The sequence below is a fragment of the Stegostoma tigrinum genome, chromosome 8 (genome assembly GCF_030684315.1).
Source record: "Stegostoma tigrinum isolate sSteTig4 chromosome 8, sSteTig4.hap1, whole genome shotgun sequence".
NCBI lineage: Eukaryota > Metazoa > Chordata > Chondrichthyes > Orectolobiformes > Stegostomatidae > Stegostoma > Stegostoma tigrinum.
The window spans coordinates 71,120,019-71,141,240 of record NC_081361.1 but is presented as its reverse complement, the minus strand read 5'-3'; the positions used below and the strand labels follow the sequence as shown (position 1 = coordinate 71,141,240).

The 21,222-nt window shown below is 40.3% G+C and overlaps 2 protein-coding genes across 6 annotated transcripts in view; one reads left to right on the top strand and one right to left on the bottom strand.

Moving 5' to 3' along the window:
- Nucleotides 1–21,222, bottom strand: part of slc6a9 (solute carrier family 6 member 9) — a 234,839-nt gene that overhangs the window by 100,453 nt on the left and 113,164 nt on the right. The window contains exon 1 of one of the 5 annotated variants that reach the window (XM_048539031.2): nt 8,833–8,912. The exons of 2 other annotated variants lie outside the window; for them this stretch is intronic. The gene's annotated coding sequence lies outside the window, so the exon portion shown is untranslated. Of the gene's footprint in view, nt 1–8,724; nt 8,913–21,222 lie in introns of those variants that run through there. 2 more of the 5 variants (XM_048539030.2, XM_048539029.2) reach the window with 2 other exon arrangements.
- ccdc24 (coiled-coil domain containing 24) overlaps nt 1–21,222 on the top strand; it is a 255,476-nt gene that overhangs the window by 232,701 nt on the left and 1,553 nt on the right. The window lies entirely within an intron of this gene.

Genomic DNA, 21,222 nt, shown 5'->3' with positions numbered 1-21,222 from the left:
AATTAAGGGGCAGCTCAATCTCAATCCTCATTGACCTGATTTAGCTCTGGATGGTGTACAATAAAGCGCTGGAGTTACGTGATTAAATTGCTGAACAGCTAATGGAAAATGTATGAAAACAGTGGTAAAATATGTAAGTGAATAAAATAATTATGAGTTCAGGATTGAATACATTCAAGATTGCAGGATAGGTGATGTCTCACAGCTGCAGCATGCTGCAGTCCCTGGGTGGTTCAGAGCAAGCAGGTCCACAGTAACTCAAGGAAGGTTGAGCAACAAAGGTTGTGAGTCCTGACAGCTGTGTTGCCTACCCAGTGCCATGTTTTGGAAATTTGGTGCAAGAGGAATTAGAGGGGCAGGATCCAGTCATTGTGGTTTGTATAGGTACTAACATAGTAGACAAGACAAAGAAGAACACAGTCAGCTTGATGAGCTAGGGAGCCATGTCAAAAAAAGAACTTCAGTGGTCATAATCTTTGCTTTATCACTGATCCACATGTAATTTGGCATAAAGCAAATCTGATTAGAGGGATGAATATGTAGTGCAAAGTCTGGTGTGGGAGAAGTGGGTTCCAAATTGTGGGGTACTGATACCAATACTGTGAAAAGTGGGATCTGTACCAATGGTAGCACAGATTCTACCAGAACCACGCGAGCCAGTGAGCTTGCAGAACTAGGGAAGAAAAGATAATTTTAAACTAAATATGTGTTTTAATTTGGGAAGATGAGGTACATGAAAGAATGGAGTCAAGACCACAGAAAAAGGTGAATAAATCCCTGGGACCTGATCAGGTGCATCCTAGAACTCTGTGGGAAGCGAGGAAGGTGATTTCTGGGCCCCTTGCTGAGATATTTGTATCATTGATAGCCACAGGTGAGGTGCCAGAAGACTGGGCATTGGCTAACGTGGTGCCACTACTTAAGAAAGGTAGAGGTAGTGGGATCGTTGCCCACATTCTCCACTTTGGTTTGGGGCAGCACAATGGCACAGTGGTTAGCAATGCTGCCTCACAGCCCCAGGGACTCAGGTTTGATTTGGGCAACTATCTATGTGGAGTTTGCACATTCTCCCCATGTCTGCATGGGCTTCCTCCAGGTGCTCCGGTTTCCTCCCAAAGATGTGCAGGCGAGGTGGACTGGCCATGCTAAATTGCCCGTAGTGTTCAGGGATGTGTAGATTAGATGTGTTATATGGGGGATGGATCTGGGTGGGATGCTCTGAGGGTCACTGTGGACTTGTTGGGCTGAAGGAACTGGTTCCACACTGTAGGAATTCTATGATCAGTGAAATGTAATTTGTACACCATTAAAATAGTCAAGTGTCTGGCCTGCTAAATGTGGAGCTTCCTTGTTCCTGGTCTTCCATAAATGGAGGCAGGCAATTTGATTTCAATCTGCTCTAAGTGCTGTGCTTCAAACAAATGTTAGCCAAACTATTTCACCTGAAAGTATGAAAATTTATTCCCAAATGCATTTTCCAAACAGCTCTGTCAGTCTGCCAATGTTATAAAAATATGTTTTAGAAACTTCCTACTCAAATGCAATCTACTGAGATAAGAACAAATGTTTGAAACTTATTTGTTGCATAATTTCAAACAAGTCTCTTAAACTAAGTTTGTGCAGTCAGATGTATTCCATGCTTAAGTTTCTGTCATATTTTGGCTTTTAAAACACTGCTTTAAATCCCCAGAAGCAAATGTAAACTGCATTCATTGATCTTGTTAATAGGTTAACAACATCCTCAAAGAAAGATGTGATTAATTGAAGCTGACTGCAGTTAAGACAAATGCTTCAGCAAATTGGTTGTTATCTTTATTCAGAAGCTTGGAACAAATGCATCAAGACAGTAGTTATATCTCCTAAAAAAGTTTAAAAAGATTAGGAATATGTAATAAATCCTAAAGTATGATATTTCTGAAGATAAAAATTGAGCAGTGTTAAAGCAAGTTTTAACTTGCAAGACCAATGATACAAAGTTATCTGAATGCATGTCAAAAAGAATTTTAACAACTCAGTTTGAATTATACTGCATAATACTATGTTGTCTTAACTGCATTGATACAGGCGTGGCATCTATTCATAATGCAATCAAACTAATTAATCAGACTCAATCATAATTAAGTATCATGTCCTTTTACTGCATTCGTCATTCACTAATCAAGGAAACAGGCAGTAAGCACATTCCAATGCATCTTACAAAGCTCTAAAGACCACTAGGAGGTGTGCAAAAACAGCCGTTCACATCCCTATCTTCAAACTCTGCCTTTCACAATAAGGTGCAGCAACAGGTCCGTGCAACCGTTGCAATAGTGCAAATCCCTATGCAGATCCAAGCCCTGTTACCAGTCACACAGGCAGCATTAGTCAATCTGGCAAGCAGAGATTTCAACCAAATATACCATGCATCTCCATGTCTGATATGTAAGGATCTTTCCCATCATCAGTGTGTAATTATAAACTGAACATTCAAGTATAATCTGTAAAACGCAAAAAGCCACTGGCCAATGAATATGTTGCTTTATGTCCTGAACTTCAAAAAACATCGGATGAAAAGTCATTAATCTAAAAGACTCTTACTTGTTTTAGCTAAATGCAAGTCGTGTCAGATTTTTTGGGGAGTTTTTCACCACACAACCTTGCATCATTTCTCATTACATCTTACCAAACCCAACCTAATAAATACTTAATGCACCACTACAGTTTCCCTCAGGTTCAATTTTAGCTGCGTTTCAGCTTGTGGCATTCCCGGGACAACTCATCATTCAGTAGATATCCTCGAATTCACTAGCATCCGTTGCAGCTGTACCATCTTTAAAAGCCCATTCTGCACCTGGATAAAGCAATGCCAGTTCAGAGCTGCCCTGCACTGTTGCTGACATTTGTTCCAGAAATGGCAGATGAGAAAACTGGTGCCCTGCTTTGTCGGGAAAGGCCTGGAGGTTCTCCTGGATGAAGTTGTGCAGAGCTTGCTTTTCCTCAGGACTGGCAGTGGTGGCCATAGCACCAGACCATGCCAAAGTGGTCCAACACTGCAGGAAAATGGTTAACAATCTTTTCTACTCTGCCATCATAAATATCACCATCTTCTCTCTGATAACTTACACTTGCTCTTATTTCTGCTATTTCAGCCACCTTCCACCATGGCTCTGACTGCAACATCTTCCCCTGCTAGCTCTCACCAACCTCAATCTCAACATCACTAACTCTGCATGCCCCCTGCGCTGCCTACTCACTTGCTTAGGACATTTGAGGATACTAACATTATCCCCTGCAATGCCTGTCTCTCCCTCTATCCAGGAGGAAAACAAACCACAATAGTGCAGAAAGGCTGCAGTGTGACATACAGCTCCTCAACCCTTATGTGGAGAACTTTCTGACTCTGACTGCATCAAGCGGCTGACTGTATCCAAATCCCTGGGCTATTGTTGCCATTGCCTTTCCTGTGCTGGAACTCCCTGACGAAAGGCTATCCTCCTTGACTTGACTGAGGCCTAACAACTATGACAAGCTTCCTGTCTTTGCGTCTGTGTTAACTGGCAAGGCAAGACAGATCTCTGGCTGTGGGGGCAAGGCAACGCAGTGCAAGGCAAGGAGGTATCTAGATAGGCTGATAATTGGATGCCAAAGTCTGTGTGTGTGTGAGGTGCGTGTCACTGGTGTCCATGGAGCATGCTAAGAGATGCTGGTGCCCTGGGTGTAGCCTTTGGACCAAGCAGTGAGCTGAATTTACCAGGTAGCTACTCTGTTCTCGATGCTGCGTTTTTCTCTGAGTCTAGCTTTTTGGTATGAAAAGCATGATAAGAGACTGACTGAGGTGAGCTGGGCTATGAAGAAGATGGTTAACAAACAATAATCCCTCTTAACCAGCCACTTATGAGAATGCTCACTGTGTTGCTTGTCAAAACCAAAAAAAGTTGGAGTGAGCTCCCAAGATGGGCCTCACTGGGTGTTTCATCTGATGCTGCCATAAATCTCACCGTAGCCTATGCTGCTCAGCTCCCTATTAGATTGTATTAAATTCTGCCAAATGTTTCTTTCTCCACGGATGCTAGCAAACCTGCTGTATGTTACCAGCATTTTCTGTTTTTATTTCGGATTTCCAGTATCTGCAGGGTTTTTTGCTCAATAAAATCATTTGGTGCAATGGTATCAGATGACCTACAAACCACGTTTGTTAGCATAATCTTGTCAGGTGTTCACAGAATACGCAGAAGCTCGAAAAAAAAATGGACAGATGTAAATCATTAACAAGTACCAGATTCTCGCAACCAGTTAGGTTAGATGCAAATATTTGTACTGAACATGACTGACCTTCTTTGAGATCTGTATTATGAAACTGCAACTTTTGCTTTCTCCGACCAACAAATAGTGAGACTTCATTTTGCCTGAGCTCATGAAATAAGGAAGGAATGCAGAACTCTCGCAACTCAAAACCCTTAAGTATAATGATATGTAAAATGAGGTAGACAGCCTTGTTTTAAACGAGGGTGCATTTCCAAACAATAAACCATTTGGCATAAGCTTATCCTGGAGACTAACTGCTAAAAGATGTTAATTGTGTAATAGTATCTGAGAAAACAGACCTGTTTTCAAATTAGAGGGACTTTTATAAAGTTCTCTAATTGTCACTTAATGATTACATCATAGTCTTTAATCCTTGAGTACAGATGCCATCAAGTATAAACCATATTCAGAGACTTTGTTATTGTTGGTTTTGCTTACTGTTCGTTGTCATGACATCTACCTCACACCGAGACAACAGAATAAATCTTTACAGGCTCTGCAATGACAGACAATTGAAAATGAACCCATATGGCTGGTAATAAAATGTGAGGCTGGATGAACACAGCAGGCCAAGCAGATGTGCTCCTGAGATGCTGCTTGGCCTGCTGTGTTCATCCAGCCTCACATTTTATTATCTTGGAATTCTCCAGCATCTGCAGTTCCCATTATCTCCCATATGGCTGGTAGCTTGCTTCACTCTGTCCATAATTCTATAGCAGATTTAATATTCCTAAACTCCCTGTGACCAGTCAACATCTTACTACACAGAAACTCTGAATCCACTAATTTAATGGGTGCACTAACCTGTACAATTAGGAAAGACGTCCATCCCTCCTCCAGCATAGACAATCATCTCAAATGATCGAACATTGAATGCGACAGTTATTCTCAACTTTCTGCATGCATACCACTATGTTATGAGAGTCAGTACTAGGCAAGAAACTTCTCTGAAACATGGTTCAACTCATGGTTAAACATGAAACATGAAACTGTCAGGATTACAATGTTGCCCAGTTGCCTCATTTGATTACATCGTTGAGGTTCACTTACAGGTTTTAATTGTTCAAAACGTAAACAGTTCACTTCTGAATGAGGTTCTAACCACATAGTTTCCTCATTCTATGAATATAACATCAATGCTCTTTTGGTCTGGTTTTATGCCCACATCTAAGAATTTCAGGTTGAAAGGAGATTGATTAAGAAGACAAGGGGGCTATCTATTTTATCTTGTCCCACTCAGTTCTAATCTATACTTTTTTGTTCTTAACTAGGCGATTCATTGTCCCATTCTGTTCCCAACTCTGACTACTTTGGGACAGCTATGCTCAGTGGGAAGCAGCTTCAAGATAAGGTTGCACTGGGATCCTGAAGCCCTTATACAATGAATATGCAACAATCTCCATTAAGTATGGGAAAGGAATCAAAACTAACATTTTAACTCGGCCATATTGTTCAATTTCAAATATGAAGTATGATTAAATATTAAGTCTGTTTTTGAGTTTACTGGCCAATTTCAATATGTTGGGTGCATATCATTTTTAAACATGAGTGCAGATGCCTGAATAATCAGAAACACTTATAGTATCCATACTTGTAAATTAAGCAGTTTTAAAATATCAATTTTTTGATTTAGGTGTTATTAGCATGATCATAATTTACTGTCTTGCCCAACTCCTACCAGGAGATCTGCTGATATGGAATATCATGCTGGTCTGTCTTGTGTTATCTTCCAGCCCCACAGCAGTTCATCTGTCATCAAACTATACCTGTTTTTTGCTGCCTTTTTACTTTGTCTTCTAGGAAAGATTTCTGTAGATTTTCAGCCCTGCTCAAATGGCAAAATAACATTTTCTTTTCACTTTCTAGAGTTTGTTTTGCACTTGCAATTTTAAATATCTCTTCATTTGTCCTATTTTTCAAGCACCTCCTCATTCGTCTACAGTCTGTACGTGGAATTTTAAGCCTATGTCTCAGCGTCATATTTCAAAGGCACATTTTCTTCGACAGATCCTTACTTATTGTCCAAGTTTGTGAGGCATTTTAGTATTTGTTACAAACTAGAGTTTTCTCGTTATCACATCCTTCATCTTCACAAAATCACTTCTGGTTATCTCCAAATTTCTTCTGGCACAGCACCACATTAACTTTCTTCTACTATCATTTGCCCTAAATAGACAAACGTATCTCGAGTAAAGTGCACAAATCATGAAGTTTACAGAAATGTGGAAAATACTGAGTTATCTACAAATTCCTGTGTTCCAGAAACAGAATGACTAATTTGAACAGTAACCCTGATCTCAGAAGCAAGATATACTGCACTTCTCAAATTGTGGAAAACAAAGGACACAGAACATTAAACTCAGAAAACATCACAGCTCTAGCTATTTTACATGTTCATTTGTGGAACTATCATCAGATTGATAGGAAACAACTGAACTGATACAGAACAGAAGAATTTGCAAGAGTGAGATTAGATATTGCACAACAATCAGGAATTTCATCTTTCAGAAGATTTTATACAATTTATGTATTTGTATGAATTTGCAAATTTTCTTTGTACTGTGTTTTCCTTTTTAATATTTTATTAATTTTGGTTTATCCTATGGCCTCATGATCTGTTGTAACTGAGAAATACCCACAAGCATGAATATGAGAAATATAATTGATGATAGAACGCAAAACATCTCTTGGTGTTTTGCTACGTCATTCCCCCATCACATGTGGACATTTAGAATAATGAGACTAAATGTATTTAGGAACAGTTTTAATATAGGAAGTAAAATATTACAACATTACAGTAGCATGCAAAGCTGAAAAATCTGAAAATCTACAAAGAAATTCCATGGTTTTATATGCAAGCCTAATAAATTGCTGATAAACATGTTTTCCATTACAGAATTATGAAGGTTGTTGTAAAGCATTTTGCTTCCAAATTAATTTGCTGTAATTATTTATTTATGTCCAGGGTCTTGATGTCACAATCAAAGAGTAGTCTATTTAATAAGCGTTCAACATAAAATAATTTTAATTACTAAAATTGAGCAAATAAAGAAAATTTCACTAGATGAAAATGAATGAAGAAGGCATTTGCGTATATTTAGTAGTCTTCAATCATTTCCATGTAGTGAAGAGATAAGTATATTATCTCTATCGTAAATTAAGTCCATGTGGGACATGTTTCATAAGAATATTAGTATCCACAGTTCCTGCCATAAGCAGTATTGTAAATAGGGCTTTTCAATTTTGAAGATGCCTTGCTTTCAGGGTTTTATACATGAACACAACAGCTGCTATTTTATTAAAACAGCATATTAATTTGAAATATTGGAACTACATTTCCCAAATTTTGGCAGATGTTAACTATTAAGTTAAGTGATCTCTTTATTCAGGTTCTGTGTAACATTTTAACTATGCATCCATATGCAGACACATCATAAATAATCATCTCAGAGGTAAGAAGAGTGACAGAATTGCTTACAACATTGATAACTGTCTATTGACATTGCCGATGTCGTCTTCTAGGAACAATGAACTTCGACTGCAGTGGATCTATTGCACAGACAATCTGAGGCATATCTGTTTCCAATATCTTTCATGGTGATGTTCCTATGGCATAAGGTCAAATTTCTAAGACTATTGTTCTTAGAATTGTATTTTGGTCTTTTGGATGAAGATTCCAAATTCCCAAAGAATGCTACCCTACACTGTGCAACTCTCAAACTATGCATGAGGCAGTTCTCTTTACTTTGATTGGGTGACACATACAACCACTTTCCATAGAAAATTTTATCAAACAGCAAACTTACAAAGCTCAAGTAATTCCTGAGGTCAAATAATTATAATGTCAGTTACAAAATACAATAAACTGAAATATTTATAGACCACAAACTCAGCCAAAAGTCTGTAAGGTAATCATTTGCTAAATAAACTAATTTCGCTATTTCATTTAAAACTAGCAACTTGGTATCTTTCTGACGGCTGTCCTCCTTAAACCTTTCCCTTGGAAAATAATCAGAAGAAACACTATGTTCAAATTAAGTGGCCCATTAATTTTAGAATAAAACAGCATTAGTGTGCTTAATGGATAATTTTTTAAAAAACTGATTATTTTTCACCCACCATAAAAAGCCCCATTCCTAACGAGGAGTAGACCCTCTAGCTTTTTGTACCTTGCAACAATATAAATTCGTTGGAAAAGAAGTTTTAGTTGTCTACGAAAAGAACACACATCTGCCTTCGTGGAAAAAAATACACAAAATCATTCAAAACTTGGCTCTTGATATAAATCCCATTCTGAAAATATGCCATAATGAAATTTTTTTTCGTGTAGTTGCTTACAAGTGTTGCTGAATTGTCCATCTGTCAAATTCACATGAAAGCAACAGGATTCTACGTGCTGCCATAAATATGGAGATAGGCATCCCCCAGTAAGGCACTTACTTACACGCACTCCACCACTTAGAAAGCTTTCTCTCTCCGTCTCTCTGTCCCTCACTTTGCCCACTCTGGCCGAAGTGATTTTTAAAAAAATGTTTTCAAAATGCATACCGGCAGACTTTTTAAGAAGGCCAGGGCCTTGTATCACACGGTGGAAGCCACACTGAGTCGTCAGGGACTCCCAGAGTAATCACAGAAAGAGAGGCAGGGGGGAACAATGCACTTTCTTGATAAATGTCATTCCTAAGCACCTCACGCCATCACCCCTGGAGCCTTGAACAATGCTGCTTTGAATCCAGCACAAACTTCCCCTTGGTCAGTGAAGGTTTTTCTCAGTACTGGGGTTAGCTCAATACAAGACAACTTTTACAAAAGAGATTGCATTCACATTCAACCTACTGTACTCGAGTTCTCACATCCTTTCCCTGATGATTATACTTATGATTAGCACATTTAAAAATATATATAAATTCTTACAAACTAAATGAGCATGGGACCAGAATACAAAGTTTCCCACTTCTTCCTGCTGATATTCTCAAAACCGTTCTTGTCTCTTTCACACCTTTCTTTCCTAAATGACTAACTAAAAAAAGCAGCCCTTGGTCAGAGTTGATTAATGTGTGAATTAAGTCCGCCTCATTTCATCTGACGATGCAATAGTTCTTTCAAAACTTTTGCCACTTCCGTGCAATTATTTGCCCGCCTGTCTGAGGCTCAATATATGAATCCTCCTCTACTCTGAAGCTATACTAATTTTTTGTTGCACAGGACAGAGACTTGCCAGAAGTACTCTTTGGGATACTTGTTGTCATCTCTCTGCTTGAATAAAGAGCCTCTAACTCACTGCTGGAACTGGACGATCCTGCCAAGATCACGCTGGGAGCCAGGAAGCCTTGGGCTCGTCCTATTTTCTTTTGCCGGTTATTAGCGATAAAAGAGAGCCACGCAAATTATCTCAAAGCTCATCAAATATAAAAATGTTAGAAATAGGACAGGATCAAGAAAAAAGTTACAACTCCTCAATTTTGTCTTTAGATTCAACACCAGACTCCACATTTCTGAAAAGAATATATAGCTCCACCTTCACATCAAGTGGCTGGAACAACAACTGAATTGAACTTTCTAAATACTGGTTTTATAAAAATATAATAATATTTGAAAAGGTGGATGTTTCTCGCCGTGCTGTTTTCCACAAAAAAAGTAATTCTCTGATTTGATTGATTCATTATTGTCACATGTACCAGGATACAGTGAAAAGTACTGTTTTGCATGCTAGCCAGACCAATCATACCTTAGATTAGCATATCAGGGTAATAGAACAGGATGCAGTATGTACTGTTACAGCTACAAAGAAGGTGCAGAGAAAAATCAACTCTAATATATGAAGTCCATTCATAAATTTGATAACAGTAAGGAAGAAGCCCCATGGAAGAGGGTGAAAGAGATTATAACTGGGGTGGGAGGGGTCTTTGATTATGTTGGCTGCTTTCTCAAAGCAGCTTGATATGTGGACAGAGTCAATGGGAGATATAGTATCAGAGATAATGGGAACTGCAGATGCTAGAGAATTTCAAGATAATAAAATGTGAGGCTGGATGAACACAGCAGGCCAAGCAGCATCCCAGGAGCACAAAAGCTGACGTTTCGGGCCTAGACCCTTCATCAGAGAGGGGGATGGGTAGAGGGAACTGGAATAAATAGGGAGAGAGGGGGAGGCAGACCGAAGATGGAGAGTAAAGAAGATAGGTGGAGAGAGTGTAGGTGGGGAGGTAGGGAGGGGATAGGTCAGTCCAGGGAAGACGGACAGGTCAAGGAGGTGGGATGAGGTTAGTAGGTAGATGGGGGTGCAGCTTGGGGTGGAGGAAGGGATGGGTGAGAGGAAGAACCGATTATGGAGGCAGAGACAGGTTGGACTGGTTTTGGGATGCAGTGGGTGGGGGGGAAGAGCTGGGCTGGTTGTGTGGTGCAGTGGGGGGAGGGGACGAACTGGGCTGGTTTAGGGATGCAGTAGGGGAAGGGGAGATTTTGAAACTGGTGAAGTCCACATTGATACCATTAGGCTGCAGGGTTCCCAGGCGGAATATGAGTTGCTGTTCCTGCATCCATTGTACCCGGTGCGGCTTCCTCTACATTGGGGAAACCAAGCGGAGGCTTGGAGACTGCTTTGCAGAACACCTCCGTGCAGCTCACAACAAACAACTGCACCTCCCAGTCGCAAACCATTTCCACTCCCCCTCCCATTCTCTAGATGACATGTCCATCATGGGCCTCCTGCACTGCCACAATGATGCCACCCGAAGGTTGCAGGAACAGCAACTCATATTCCGCCTGGGAACCCTGCAGCCTAATGGTATCAATGTGGACTTCACCAGTTTCAAAATCTCCCCTTCCCCTACTGAGTATATAAGGAGGACAGTAAGGGGCCGAGTACGCTGCCTTGTGGATTATTGAGGGGTGAGTATTGTTGCCCATCCTCACTGATTGCAGCCGGCAGGTCAGGAAGTTGAGAATCCAGAGTAGGGAGCAGAGTCCTAATTCACAGAGTTTGGAGCTTGAGCTACTACATGGTGTACTTTGGCGTGATCAGCAGGAAAGGTGCAGATCTGGAATTGAATCACTCCGAGACATCATTTGTTTGAGTCACCTGCATCCGACTAGAAGGACAGCTGCTCAGAGGTATCTAGCAGCTGGAGAACATAAAGCAGAAAGGACCTTTTGAGGTGCAGTGGTAGCGTCTCTCCCTAGGAGCAGGAGGCCCTGGTTCAAGCCCTACCTGTTCCAAATGTGTGCAATAACATGTCTGAACAGGTTGATAAGAAAAATGGGTTAATTTAATTCAGAGAGGCAATAGAGTAAAAAGAAAACACATGATAAGAAAAGGGGACGACTGTCTGAAGAATGAGTGAACTGTGCATTTCTGCCTGATACCTGTTTGCCTGTCTGGTCAAGTTAGATCTGAAACAGGATCCTCATGGCATGAGAATGTGTCTGCTTCCACACTTGTTTACATAACAGGGGTGCCACCAGTTCCTGGCTTGTGTCAACCAGCAACAACCTCAAAGTAAACTTATTAAATTGACAAAAACTAGTGTTCTGGAGTATCAGTTCTCACTGTTGCTTTCCGGTCATCAGAAACATTATTACAGTGCTAAACTTATGTCTAATCCCCAATAAACGTATGTGATTGGAACAGTAAGGACTGTAAATTTTGGAAGCCAGTCTGGAAAAGCACAGTAGGACAGACAGCATCAGAAGAGCCGGAAATTTAACGTTTCCAGACAAAACCTTGCATCAGGGCTGCTGATGAAGGGTTTTGAACCAAAACCTTGACTTTCCTGCTCCTCTGATGCTGCTGGACCTGTTGTTCTTTTCTAGCCTCACATCTATAAACACATGAGATTGCAAAGGTTCTCCCATCTGGCTGTTTCAAGGAGTGCAAATGCTAAAATATAATTTGCATACTAACAAAAAAGAACTGAAATACAAAAAATTAAAGCCACCATAGATTAGGTCTGCGGATGGAAATATGTTTAAAAAGTGGAAGAGGGCAAGTTATAACTTCTGCTTCCAATGTATTCATCCTCCTATGCTCAACCATGCCACTCAAGAAGGCAAAATGTCATTTTAAATATCTTTACTTTGCCAATCAACTTGCAGTTAACATCGAGAATTGACACTTTGTAAGTCACAACCTGGCAACACCTTTTTCCAGACACTAGCCTGCACAGGTACTTCGTACCCTTGCAGCTGGCCTGCCATAATCACAAAGTGATCTCATCCTTTGCTCAAAGCCACTGCCAGCACATCATAAAATATGATGTTAATAGCGATTATTCCAGGGGGGGTTCTGGATTTCAATTCTAAACTGTGCTTACACAATTTAAGATATGAAGCCCTCAATGAGATGACTGCCTAGCAACCACTCCCAGGTATCTATTATCCTGGTGATTTATTTTGTTAAACCCTACTCAGAGTGTAATTAGAAAGTAATTAAACTTCAATTATCTTAATCACTGAAATTAGTATTGTGCAAATTCAGTGCTGTTGGAAAAACTTGAGGCAGCGCATGGTTAAGGTCCATCAGTGGTTACATTAATGCAGTTCGTCTAAGTCATATTATTTTAGTCTTTATTTTCAGAACTTCCCTGTGAAGCATAATGCTCATTTTAGGTCTATAATGGCAATAGCAGCCCTGGAAAATCTCTTTTGGTAGATGGCTACAAACAGGACGGCAGTTAAATATGTTACAGAGATAGTAGGAACTGCTGATGCTGGAGAATCTGAGATAACAACATGTAGAGCTGGATGAACACAGTAGGCCAAGCAGCATCAGAGGAGCAGGAAAGCTGACGTTTCGAGTCGAGACCCTTCTACAGAAATTGGGGAGGGGACGGGGATTCTGAAATAAATAGGTAGCGAGGGAGAGTCGGATAGAAGAAGGATAAAGGAGAAGATAGGTGGAGAGGAGACAGACAGATCAAAGAGGCAGGGTTGGAGCCAGTAAAGGTGAGTGTAGGCGGTGAGTTAGAGAGGGGATAGGTCGGTCCAGGGAGGACGGGCATGTCAAGGAGGCGGGATGAGGCTAGTAGGTAGGAGATGGGGGTGGGGCTTGAGGTGGGAGGAGGGGATAGGTGGAAGGACAAGTTAGGGAGGCGGGGATGTGCTGGGCTGGTTTTGGGATACAGTCGGGGGAGGGGACATTTTGAAGCTTGTGAAATCTCCCCTCCCCTGACCGCATCCCAAAACCAGCCCAGCTCGGCCCTGCCTCCCTAACCATTCCTCCTACCTCAAGACCCACCCCCATCTTCTTCCCACTAACCTCATCCCACCTCCTTAACCTGTCCATCCTCCCTGGACTGACTTATCCCCTCCCTAACTCCCTATCTACACTCACCTTTACTGGCTCCAACCCCGCCTCTTTGACCTGTCTGTCTCCTCCCCACCTATCTTCTCCTCCATCCATCTTCTATCCGCCTCCCCCTCCCTATTTCAGAACCCCCTTCCCCCACCCCATTTCTGTAGAAGGGTCTCGACCCGAAACGTTAGCTTTCTTGCTACTCTGATGTTATTTGGCCTGCTGTGTTCATCCAGCTCTTCACTGTGTTATGACAGTTAAATATAATTGGTTATAATGTATATCAAAATAATAGGGGCTGAAAAAGGGAAAGTGGGGCAGCTATGTTAATTAGAAATAACGTTAGAAGAAAAGAAACAAAATTCACGTGGATTAAGCTAAAACATAGTGATGGGCTGGTAGCAATAAGAAGGATAATGTGTGTGTTGCAGAGCAGCACATGAAGGCAAATATAAAAGTACTGAGAATGGAGTACTTGCTATCATTTGGGGTTGTTAACTTTGGCAGACTAATGCAGTTAAGGTGTGCTTGATGAGTATTTGATGGAGAATAGACAAGAAAGTAAACTCCACATTTATTGAAAATTAAGCAAGAGTTGAGATTCTGATCACTGACCACCTGGAGTCCACGTGCAATCAATTTAGATAATAAAATCTTCCATGAAATTGCCAGTATGCCTTTTTATCTAGATAGATAAGGGACTTTTTCTATCCCTTAACCATACAATGGTCTTATTACTGTGTTTCTCTTTCCAAGGAAATTGGGGAGTGGTGAGGAAGCTAGAACCGTCAATATTGCAGCTACATGTTTTATCAGAAGCAAGACAGAACAGTTAAAGCAAAACGAAAGTAACAGCATAAACATGGAACTGATTAAAGAAACAAACAGGAAACAAAGTTTGCATGGCCAATTACCACATAAACTAAACAAGATTGTAAAATTGAAACACAGCTGTTTAAAAGAAATAAACGTAGTGCCGACGCAGTGAAAAACTAGATTACAGTAATTAATGACAGGCTTTAAATGGATTAGGAAACAGACCAAGTCATAGTAATGTAATCCCTGGATGGACCACTACTGCAGCAATGCAATCCATAATGCAGCAATGCAGCCTCCTGAACAGACCATTCCTACAGCAATGTAATCCCTGAACCAATTCTCCTGTAGCAATGCGAGTGACTGAACAGGCCACTAGTTCCACAAAGTAATCCCTAAACAAACCATTACTACAGCAAGATAACCCATGCACAATTATTAATGGAGCAACGCATGTTCTTTACTAATCATTATTCCAGGAATGCAACATCTGAACTGATCATTAATGATGCAATGCAACCCTTGAAAATCCACTCCTGCAAATATGCAACCCCCCTCAAGAGACCATTAAAGTATCAATAAGACCTGTGAATAACTGCTGCTGCAGCAACACAGCCCTGTGAAGTGACCATTTATGAAATAATGCAACCATTTAACAGACAGCTCCTATGACATAACCCCAAATATTCTGATGGACAGAGTCATGGAATCTTACTCCATCCATCTCCCCAAACTGCCACCCTATGCCCTCACTTACCTTAAACATTTAACTCTTTTCAGTTGCCGTCAAAGTGCCTTTGGGAGCTTTCACTCCTAAAATATGACAGCAAGTATTTTATAAAGGGAGCTTGTGTTTGGTTCCAATGCCAGACTCAAAATCTTGGCTGGAAAAATTGCTGACAGATAGGTAGGTAATTTTAAAGAGGATTACTGTCAGTTGAATCTATTCCAATGGCAATTGGAATATCTCGGCCAATGTAGCCCACAGAAGAAACCATTGCTACACCAATATAACACCTGAATAGAAGAGCGCTGTAGCAAAGGAAAAGTGTATTATCAGTATCCTTCCAGATGATGAACATACAGCAATTCAAAACCATTGGGGTAAATAATTACGGTGCACTCAACATCACAGCAGTGGGAGGAGACGTTGAATGAGGGAATAGGAAAGATTCAGAACTAAATAATATATTTATATTTATGTACGTAAAATATATTCACACAAAACCAAAAGATAGAATTTCCAATTCTATCCCACCCATGTAAAAACAGGCAAGCTTATGCCAGATGCCAAGAATTCAATACTGCAGAAAATGTAAATGTAAATATATGCAAAGGCAGAGTGTAGTAAATAAGACTTGAGTGTTACAGATGGAATTGCCAAGTGGAAATATATGCTGTGGCAATAACAGAGACCTGGCTGGAAGGTCTGGACAAGGTATGAAATATTTCTGGATATAAAAGTTGTTCAGGAATGAAGGAAAGGGTAAGGAGTAACAGTATTCGTTTAGGGCATTGCATTGCTGAAGACAGGGAATTTCTCTAAGGGATAAAGGACAAAGTCAATTTGGCTAGAGCTAAGGAATAGGACGGGGACAATTACATTGCTTGGTATAGTGAACAGACCACCAACTGATGGAAAGGAAGTAGAGGGGCAAATATGCAGGCAAATTGCAGAGAAATGACAACATTATGGAAAAGCTATAATGGAGATCTCAATTGCCCAATTGTAGACTGGGCTACAGATAGTGTAAGGGACAGTGAGGGCAAGTGGTTTTGAATTGTGTTCGGGAGAGCTTTCTGCAGCAGTGTGTATCTAGTCCAACAAAAAAAGATGCATTATTGGCCCTGGTCCTTGGAAATGAGGTGCGCCGAGTGAATCAAGTGTCACTGCGGTCACTTTTAGGGGACAGTAATAATTGTTTCATAAGGTTCAAGATGGTGGTGCAGAATGACACACAACAATCCTGAGTAAGAAAAATCAATTGGCAGAGAGCTGACTTCAATGGGGCAAAAACAGAGCTGGGCAGGATTGACTAGAACAACTGGGTGAGAGGAAATCAGTGACTGAACAATGTGCTGCCTCAGAGAGCAGATAGATTTGGGGTATATTTTCTCAAATAGGAAAGCAGGGCAAACAAATCCAGAGTTCCCCTGATGACAAAAGAGGTAGAATTAAGGTTAGAAACAGTGAGTTTATGACAGGTGTAAGGCAGAAAATGTAATTGAGAGCTAACAGGAATGCCAAAGATTAAGAGGGGAAGTGACAAAGCAGATCAGAGAAGCAAAGAGAAATTATGAGAAAAGAACAGCAGTTAACATAAATGGGAATGCCAAAGTCTTTGATGGGCATGCAAGGTGTAGGACTGGTTAGAGACCAGAAAGGGGATTTACACATGGAATCAGTAGAGGTGCAAACTCTGTCATTACAAGGTGTCAAAATTATTAGGAGTCTTGAATAGACTGTTGGTATTTAAAGGTTACAAACCACCAGAACCAGATAAGAGGGATCTAATGATTTTGAAGGGAGTGAGAGTAGAAATTGAGGGCAATGCTCATAATCTTTCAGATTTCAACGGACTCAGTGGGGGACGGGTTACTGGAAGACTGGAGAATTGCAAACATTACAGCCTAGTTCAAGAAAGGTTGTAAAGATAATGCCGGCAGTCACACATTGGTTAGTTTAACTTTGGGGGTGAGGAAACATCTAGAAACAATTATTTGTGACAGAATTAAGAGTCACATGGAAAAAGATGGGTTGATTTGGAACAGTCAGCCAAATTTCTAAAGGGAAAATCATGTTTAATGAACCTACGGAAATTTCAGAAACGGTAACAGAAAGGATCAATGATGGTAACCCTATTGACATTATATACATGGATTTCCAGAAATAGTTTGATACGGTACCACGTAGAAGACTTGCTAGATATATTCTAAGTCATGGTATGAAAAGGGCAGTAGCAATGCGGATACAAAATTAGCTGAGTGTTAGGAAACAAATGAGAAATGATAAATGGATATTTCCCAGGCTGGAGGAAGCTATGTTGTGGAGTTCTCCAGGGACCAGTATTGGAACCCTTGCTTTTCCTGGTATATAATAATGATCTAGATTTTGGCGTGCAGTGGACAATTTCAAAGTTTGCAGATGATACAAAACTTTGAGGAATTGTAAACTGTAAGCACAACAGTGTGAAACTCCAAAAAGTTAATGACAAGTTGGTGGAGTGATCAAATAGGTGGCAGATGCAGTTCAATGCAGAGAAGTGTGAGGTGATACACTTCACTAGGAGAAATATTGAAATACTATATAAACTAAGGGATACAATTCTAAAGGGTGTGCAGGAGCAGAGGGACCTGGTTATATATGTGCACAGATCATTGAAGGTGGTTGGACAGGTGGAGTGAGCAGTTAGTAAAGCACAGTGTGTCCTTGTCTTTACTAATAGCAGCAGAGGGTACAAGAGAAAGGAGGGGATGTTGAACCTGGACTTGATGTTTTTTGGACCTCAGACGGAGTACTGTGTGCACATGTGGAGGCCACTTTAATAGAAAGATGTGAGAAGATATGGGAGAGCCAACATAATAGATAGGGAGAAGCGGTTCCCACTCATTAAAAGAACAGGAAAGATACGCAAAAGAAATAAGGATGATGTGAAATAAAAACGTGTTCACCCAGTGAGTGGTTAGGTTATGGAATGCACTACCTCAAACTATGGTGGAGGAATGTCAAATTGAGGCATTCGAGAGGACAATGGATGATTAATTGAATAGAAATAGTGTACGAGGTTATGGGGAAAAGGCCCCAGAAGACTGGCACTAGGTAATGATGCTTGTTTGAAGAGCCAGGGTAGGCAGGATGGGACAAATGACCTCCTGCACCATAATAAATGTGTGATTCTGTGGTAAGTCAGATTATTAGAAATGTAGACAGATTTCAAAATTGATGTGGAGTATGCTGGTAAGTGAGGGAAGAGTATGGCTGATTACAAACTAGAAAATCACCTTACATGTAAGGGTTAGAGAAGTGAGCATGTTTTTAAATGAATACATTACAATGGTTTTCTCGAAGGAGAGCTTGATGCAATAATTGCAAATGCGAAAGAGGAATGTGAAGTTTGGGTGACACAGAAATAGTGAGAGAGGAGCTTTCAATGGACTGGTCAGGGAGGCAGTAAAATGGCAAATGGAATGCAATGTAGTGAAATTTGTGGTAACACATTCTTTGTAGAGGGCAAACATGGCATTGGGGTGCACAATAAATGGTAAGATACTGAAAACTTTGAGGAACTGAAGAACTTTGGAATCATGAAGCTATAAGACCGGTACATTGAAGTGTTTAAGAAGATCTACAGGATGTTTTACTAACCAAGGTATAAACATTAAGTCACAGAGGTTATGTTGGAGCTGTAGACAACAATATTGAAACTAGAGTACACAGTACAGTTATAGTCACTGTGTGTGCACAGAGGAGATTGATAAGGATATCGCCAAAAATGCAGAGTCATAGCTGTAAGGGAAGGTTCTGGGGACTATATTGCTTGGAAACTGAAGGAAATTGTATTTGGGATATATAAAATTATGAAACACTTGGCGAGAACAGTAAAAAAAACTTCAAGAATTTTTCTTCATTCATTGTTGCTTAAATTGGCTGTTTTCTTAAAAAAAAACTACAATAATTGGTTGAATCTCAAGAAGCGCAGAAATAAGAGCCAAAAGTTAAATGACGAAACTTATTGAGACCTCAACTGGAGTACCAAATCAATGTTGCAGAGGCAGAAAATCTCACTGCATTTAATAGATATTTGTATTTGAAATGCTGTAACTTTGAGGGCCATAGAACACAATTTGTGAAATTGGATTGACGTGGCTTGCTTTTTCTTGGCCACACAGATATGATAGCCTGAATAATCTGGGCTGCAGCAGCTTGAGAACGGAACCCAGCACCAGTTAAGGCTATTAGGGCTGGGCAAGGAATACTGACCTTACCACAAATGTCCACAGCCCATGAAGAATAAATTTTAAAAATCTCCTTCTGTCCTGTACTTCTTTTGTTTCTAAGATTGTGCCTCAAAACAGTGGAATGGGGAGCATTAATCTTGTGGTGAATCTTTAGCAGTGCTTAATCTATTACGTTGTGGATTGGATAGGCTTTGGTGTATTAAATTTAATTTAATTTTATGCATTACATAAGTATGTAACTATTTAAAGCCAAAAATTCAAAATTGGTGCATCTTGGAAGCTTCGTTGTTCTTTGAGCTATCAGTCCAGATACAGCAATGCTGCAGAATGTGCAGATTATTTTGTGATTACTATCTGGATAGTGCCTGAAGTAATTTTCCACTATCTGTCAGTGAAGAAGTATTTTAGTATTTTTTTCCTCATTTCTTTTACTTTCTGTTTCTAGCATTGCTGACCTCGGCTACAGATGTTTCCGCTCCACCCAAGCTTGTAAAACCCCACTGAGCTTTAACAAACATTGAAAAATTTTTTTTTCCATCATTATTACTTGAATTGGTTCTTTTCAAAAAAAAACCTAATATAATAACAGCTTGAATCTCAAGAGGTATAGATCATAAAAGACAACAGCTACACGATGAACCTTAATAAGACCCCAATTAGAGTATTATGTCTAACACTGGGTTCTTACCAGAGTGATAAAACAAAAGCAAAAATATTACAGACACTGGGAATCTGAAATAAAAACTGAAAATGTTGGACTTATTCAGCAGGTCAGACATCAGTCAAATATAACTCTTCTTGAAAACCACAAGATGTTGATGGGGGTGCGAAAATCGAAAATGAAGAAACAGATCAGAATGGGGCTTTTTCTCATTAGCATGTGGTGACGGGAGATTAGTAGGAAGTGTTTAATATTAGGACGAAATGGGAGGAACTTCATAGAAGCAGGTAGTTCTAATGAAAAAGGAATGATAGATACAAGATTACATGTAAAAAATGTTAAAACAAGAGGTCAGAAAAATATCTTTGTACAAAGACAGAAACAAGGATCAGCCCACAATTTGATCAGTTGCTTCCATGCCATGCACAGTGGATTGGGTGAAATGGACTGTTTCTGTACTGGTCGTGAAACAAATGCTTTGACCCTTGTGTACATTAGCCTGAAATATGTTTCAAAGAAGGTGTAGGATTGCTCTTTTGACTTGTCTTCCAATTATTTCTTGAAGCAATAATTTTGGAGGTTTTTATGTGATAGAATCCCATAAAATACAAATGAGTCAAGCACTTGCTCCAGGTTTTCCTAGGATCGGTCCTTTGATGTCTGACTCTTCTTGCTATTGTCCTCATATATTCAAGGATTTCAGACACAGAAAATAACATTGCACAACTGAACCTCCATTTCTAGCATCCTTGATCATACAACCTGATGAGACTATGTGGTGTATGGCTTTAAATCACATCCATGCAAAACGTATCAACTTCAGCCAGCCAGTGATTTTATACAGCTGCAGTTGGGAGAGCGACACATTCTTCTCCAATACATTGCTGTTAGCCATAGTTTGCTACTACCTCACACAAAACCTGTGTCTTGTCGGGATGACAGAGGTCTCAACCTGTGGCTGGTGACCCACGGTGAACTCTAGCAGTTCCCCAGGGGCAGGCCTGATTGAAGCAAGGGTCTTTTAAGCATAGAAATGACCAATGGCAGACGTCCCCCAGGATTGAGGCTCCCTGCTGCAGGGGCTGCCAGTGGAAGGCGTGGCAGCTTGTTTGCAGCACTCTAAGTCCAGAATTGTCATTGAACCCCTGGCCAAAGGTGAGAGAAGGCAGGATGGAACTTGCTGGCTGACAGTCAAGATGAGATGGGGGTA